This window comes from Erithacus rubecula (genome assembly GCF_903797595.1).
Source record: "Erithacus rubecula genome assembly, contig: scaffold_1115_arrow_ctg1, whole genome shotgun sequence".
Taxonomy (NCBI): domain Eukaryota; kingdom Metazoa; phylum Chordata; class Aves; order Passeriformes; family Muscicapidae; genus Erithacus; species Erithacus rubecula.
Genome location: NW_027636295.1, coordinates 18,613 through 24,714, shown reverse-complemented (window position 1 = coordinate 24,714; position 6,102 = coordinate 18,613). Strand labels below are relative to the sequence as shown.

The window sequence follows — 6,102 nt, the reverse complement described above, 5'->3', positions numbered from 1 at the left end:
AGCTGTCCCATTGTGGACAAAAATGGTAGTGCAAACCCCCCCCCTTCAGTATTGCTGCTCCCCTTATGGACAAAACAGTACTACCGCCTCCCCCAAAATAGTGCTGCTTTCTTGTGGACAAAACAAGGAATGCAGCCCCCCCCATCAGTAGTGCTGCCCCCTTGTGCAAAAAGCCTGGTAGTGCTGCCTCCCCACAAGTAGTGCTGTCCCCTTGTGCACCAAACTGCTACTGCAGCCCCCCCCATTTCAGTAGCGCTGCTCACTTGTAGACAAAACTGGTGCTGCAGGCCTTCCCCACCAGTGCTGCCCCCCTTGTGAACAGAACCAGTACTGCAGTCCCCCTCCCTCAGTAGTGCTGCCCCGTTTTCGACAAAACCGGTACTTCAGCCCCCACCTTTCAGTAGTGCAGACCCCTTTGGACAAAACATGTACTGCAGCCCCCCTTCCCGTATTGTTGCTTCCTTGTGGATAAAACCGGTACTGCAGCCCCCCCATTAGTGCTGCTACCTTGTGGACAAAACCCATACTGGAACCCCCCCCCCCCCCCGCCCGAAGTGCTGTGCCCCTGCGGAGAAAAAGACCGGTACTGTAGCCCCCTCTCCCTACTAGTGCTGCCTCCTTGTGGACAAAAACGGTACTGAAGCTCCCAGCACCAGTAGCGCTGACTCCTTGGGAAGAAAACCAGTACTGCAGCCCCCTCACCAGCAGTGCTGCTCCATTGTAGACAAAACCATTACAGCATCCCCTTTGCCCCACTAGTGCTGCTTCCTTGGAGACAAAACACATACAGCAGCTCACCCACCCCCCAGTAGTGCGGATTTTATTGGAAAAAACAAGTACTGGAGCTCTGCCCCAGTCCCCAAACTCCCATCCCAAATCCCAAAATTTCCACCCAAATCCCCACAAAATCCCCCAATTCCTGTTTTCCCCAAAATTTCCATGCCATTTTTCCCAAATTCGCTCCAAATTCCCATTTTCCCCCAATTTCCATTTTTCCCCAAATCCCCATTTTTCCCCAAAAAGTCCCATTTTCCCCCCAAATTCCCTCCAAATTCCCAATATCCTGGGTTTTTTTCCAAAATTCCCTTTTTCCCTCATTTTCCACTCCAAAATTCCCATTTTCCCCAAAAATTCCTATTTCCCCCTGTTTTTTTCCCCCAAATTCCCCCAATTTGCCAAATTCCCTCAATTTCCCAAATTCTGGGGTTTTTTTTCCCAAAATTCCCATTTTCCCTCAATTTTTCCCCCCAAATTCCCATTTTTCCCCCAAATTCCCCCAATTTCCCAAATTCCTGGGTTTTTTCCCAAAATTCCCATTTCCCCCCCAAAATTCCCATTTCTCCCCCCCCAAATCTCCATTTTCCGCCCAAATTCCCCCAATTTACTGGGGGTTTTTTTTCCAAAAATTCCCATTTGTCCCCCCATTTTCCCCTCCAAATTATTATTTTCTCTCCAAAATTCCCCTTTCTCTCCTCCCAAATATCCATTTCCCCCCCAAATTCCCATTTTTCCCCCAAATTCCCCAATTTGCCAAATTCCTGGGACTTGTTTTCCAAAATTCCCATTTTTCCCCTCAAAATTTCCATTGTCCCCCCCAAATCTCTATTTTCCCCTCCCAAAATCCCAATTTTACCCTCCAAATTCCCATTTTCCCCAAGTCCCTCCAATTTCCCAAATTCCTGGGTTTTTTTCCCCAAATTCCATTTTCCCCCCCCCCCAAATTCCCATTTTCCCCAAAAATTCCTTCAAATTCCCCCAATTTCCCAATTCCTGGGGTTTTTTTTTTCAAAATTCCCATTTTTCACCCCAAAATTCCCATTTTTTTACCCCAAAATTCCCATTCCCCCCAAATTCCCCCAATTTTCTGTTTTTTTCCAAAATTCCATTTTCCCCCATTTTCTCCACGAAGAGTTCCCCCAATTTCCCAAATTCCTGGGGCTTTTTCTCCCCAAAATTCCCATTTCTGACCCAAAAAATTCCCATTTTTCCCCCAAAAGTCCCATTTTCCCCCCCAATTCTCCATTTCCCTCCCCAAATCCCCCCATCCCCGTCACTATTATCCCTATTCTCATTTTTATTCTCACTTTTATTTTTATTTCTATTTCTTCCATTCCCACCTGCACCTTTAGCGCCCCCTGGTGGCCATCGCGGAGCCGCGCGCGGTGAACCTGCCCCAGGGAAATCCTGGAATTCCAGGAGCTGCTCCCGCCAGCCCGGGCCCAGATCCTCCTCCAGCACAGCCTGGGGATCCCAAAAATATCCAAAATTACCGAAATTCCAAAAAACACCTGGTGAAAATCCAATAAATTATCATAAAATCACATTAAAATCCTATAAAAATCCCATAGAATCCGGGAATTTCTGGAGCTGGTCCCAAATCCTGACCCAATTCCCACTCCAGCACAGCCAGGGGATCCCAAAAATTCCTAAAATTATCAAAATATCCCAGAATTCCAAAAAAAGCCAGGTGAAAATCCCCAAAAGTAACATAAAGTCACATTAAAAGCTATAAAATACTATAAAATATCAAAAAATCACATTAAAAACTATAAAAATCCCATAGAATACTAGAATTCCAGGAGCTGCTCCCGCCAGCCCGGGCCCGGCTCCTTCTCCTTATCCAAAATTACCGAAATTCCAAAAAACACCCGGTGAAAATCCAATAAATTATCATAAAATCACATTAAAATCTGTAATATCCTATAAAAATCCCATAGAATTCGGGAATTTCTGGAGCTGGTGCCAAATCCTGACCCAATTCCCACTCCAGCACAGCCAGGGGATCCCAAAAATTCCCAAAATTATCAAAATATCCCAGAATTCCAAAAAAAGCCAGGTGAAAATCCCAAAAAGTAACATAAAGTCACATTAAAAATGATAAAATACTATAAAATATCAAAAAATCACATTAAAAACTATAAAAATCCCATAGAATCCTGGAATTCCTGGAGCTGGTCCCAAATCGCGGCTCAGCTTCTCCTCCAGCACAGCCTGGGGATCCCAAAAATTCCCCAAATTATGGAAATTAAAACCCGGCGAAAGTCCACTAAATTATCATAAAAACACATTACATCCTATAGAATCCTATAAAAGCCCCATAGAATCCTGGAATTCCAGGAGCTGGTTCCAAATCCTGACACAGGATAAAAACCCCAGTCCTCTACCCGGGTCTGCCAGCCCGGCATGGGCTCTGCGCTCTGCCGGAGCCAAACCCCAACAAACCCCAATAAACCCCAATAAACCCCAATAAACCCTATAAAACCCAATAAAATCCTATAAAAACCCTATAAACCCAATAAATCCTATAAAAACCCTATAAACCCCAATCCCCTACCCGGGTCTGCCAGCCCGGCATGGGCTCTGCGCTCTGCCGGAGCCGCACCAGGATCTGCTGCAGCTGTGGGGTCAGAACCGACGAGTCTGTGCGGGACTGTGGGATTATGGGATTGTGGGATTGTGTGGTTATGGGATTGTGTGGTTATGGGATTGTGGGATTGTGGGACTGTGGGGTTATGGGATTGTGGGGTTATGGGATTATGGGTTTGTGGAATTATGGGGTTATGGGATTGTGGGGTTATGGAATTGTGGGGTTGTGAGATTGTGGGGTTATGGGGTTATGGAATTGTGGGATTGTGGGGTTATGGGATTGTGGGACTGTGGGGTTATGGGATTGTGGGATTGTGGGGTTATGGGATTGTGGGATTGTGGGACTGTGGGGTTATGGGATTGTGGGACTGTGGGGTTATGGGTTTGTGGGGTTATGGGATTATGGGATTGTGGAATTATGGGGTTAGGGGATTGTGGGGTTATGGAATTGTGGGGTTGTGAGATTGTGGGGTTATGGGGTTATGGAATTGTGGGATTATGAGGTTATGGAATTGTGGGGTTATGGGACTGTGCAGTTATGGGATTGTGGGGTTATGGGATTTTGGGGTTATGGGTTTGTGGGGTTATGGGGTTATGGGATTCTGGGTTTATGGAGTTTTTGGGATTTGGTGGTTTATGGGGTTATGGGATGTTCTTGGTGTATTTTGGGCTATTTTGGGGGTGTTTTTGTGGTGATTTTGGGGTGGTTTTGGGATATTTCTGGGATATTTTTTCGGTGGTTTGGGGGTGATTGTGGGATTGTTTTGGGATATTTTTGGGGTGGTTTTGGTATAAATTTGGGATGTTTTGGGGTGTTTTTAGGGTGATTTTGAGAAATCTATTGGGGTGTTAATGGGATATTTTTGGGGTGATTTTGAGTTGTTTATGGGATGTTTTTTGGGTTGTTTATGTGATATTTTGGGGTGATTTTGGGATGTTTTTTGGATTTTTTTTGAGTGTTTTTGGGATGTTTTTGTGATATTTTTGGGGTGATTTTGGGATGGTTTTTGGGTTATTTTGGGGTGTTTTGGGGGTGATTTGGGTGTTTTTGGTGTCCCACCTGCCATGCTCAGCAGCTGTCCCAGTTTGGGATATTTCTGTGGTATTTTTGGGATATTTCTGTGATATTTTTGTGATGTTTATGGGATATTTCTGGGATATTTTGGGGTGTTTTGGGGTGTTTCGGGTCCCTCCTGCCATGCTCAGCAGCTGTCCCAGTTTGGGATATTTTTGGGGTGTTTTTGTGATATTTCTGGGATATTTTGGGGTTATTTCCGTGATATTTTTGGGATGGTTTTTGGGTTATTTTGGGATATTTTCGAGTTTATTTTGGGGGGATTTTGGGGTGATTTTGGGGTCCCACCTGCCATGCTCAGCAGCTGTCCCAGTTTGGGATATTTCTGTGGTATTTGTATGATATTTCTGTGATATTTGTGTGATATTTTTGTGACGTTTATGGGATATTTCTGTGATATTTTTGGGATGGTTTTTGGGTTATTTTGGGATATTTTTGGGTTTATTTTGGGGTGATTTTGGGGTGTTTTGCGGTCCCACCTGCCATGCTCAGCAGCTGTCCCAGTTTCAGCGCCGCCCCCCTGGCCCGGCTCAGCGCGGCACCAAACGCTCGGCAGCGGCTGCTGACAGCAGGGGGGAGCCTGGGGGACAAACTGGGGAGGGGGAGACAAAACTGGGGAGGGGGAGACAAAACTGGGGAGGGGGAGACAGACTGGGGAGGGAAGACACAGATTGGGGAGGGGGAGACACAAATTGGGGGGGAGAGACCCCAAAATTGGGGAGGGGGAGACCCTAAATTGGGGAGGGGGGAGGCCCAAACTGGGGGGGGAGAGACCCCAAAATTGGGGAGGGGGGAGACCCTAAATTGGGGAGAGAGACCCCAAATTTGGGGGGGGACCCCGAAACTGGGGAGGGAAGAGACCTCAAATTGGGGAGGAGGAGGAGGGGAGGACCCAAAATTGGTGGGGGGGTGGGGATTTGGAGGGGATTTTGGGGGTCCCCAGTTGGATCTGGGGTCTCAGGGGGATTTTGGGTCGGGGGTCTCAAACTCACCCTGGCGCTGCTCCTGCCCCCACAGCCGCATCCGGGTGGCTCCGGCCAAAGCCCCCAGACCCAATTCCAGCGCCAGCCCTGGGGGAGCCAAAACTGACACCAGAGACCCCAGACCTGATTCCAGAGACCCCAGACCCAATTCCAAACAGAGCCCCCAGACCAAATTTCAGAGACCCCAGACCCAGTTCCAGAGACCCCAGACCCCATTCCAAACTGGGCAGGTGGGGGACACCAATGGGGGACCCCAAAATCCCAATGCCCCCATTTCCATTCCCAGTCTCCCCCAGTCCCTCCCAGTTCGCCCATTTCCATTCCCAGTCCCCCCCAGTCCCTCCCAGTCCCTCCCAGTCCCCTCAGTTCCCCCAGTCCCTCCCAATTCGCCCATTTCCCATTCCCAGTCCCTCCCAGTCCATCCCAGTCTCCCCAGTTCCCATTCCCAGTTCCCCCAGTCCCTCCCATGGCCGCTGCCCGGCCCATCCGGCTCATGGGCACCGGCGCTGCCGGCCCCGCCCCCCGGCCTGGGGAGACCCCAAAATAAACACGGGGAACCCAAAACAGAGAGAACCCCAAAAATACAGAGAACCCCCAAATACAGAGACACCCCAAAAACAGAGACCCCGAAATAAACACAGGGACCCCAAAAACAGAGACCCAAAAACCACAGAGCCC

At 48.3% G+C, this 6,102-nt stretch overlaps 1 long non-coding RNA gene across 1 annotated transcript; it reads right to left on the bottom strand.

Moving 5' to 3' along the window:
* Positions 1-2,207: 2,207 nt before the first annotated feature.
* Positions 2,208-5,018, bottom strand: LOC306815258. Its single transcript, XR_013777366.1, has 3 exons — positions 4,921-5,018; positions 3,335-3,420; positions 2,208-2,241 (listed from the first exon to the last, which is right to left on the bottom strand). It is a non-coding gene; the product is annotated as an uncharacterized lncRNA (long non-coding RNA).
* Between the last annotated feature and the right edge of the window lie 1,084 nt (positions 5,019-6,102).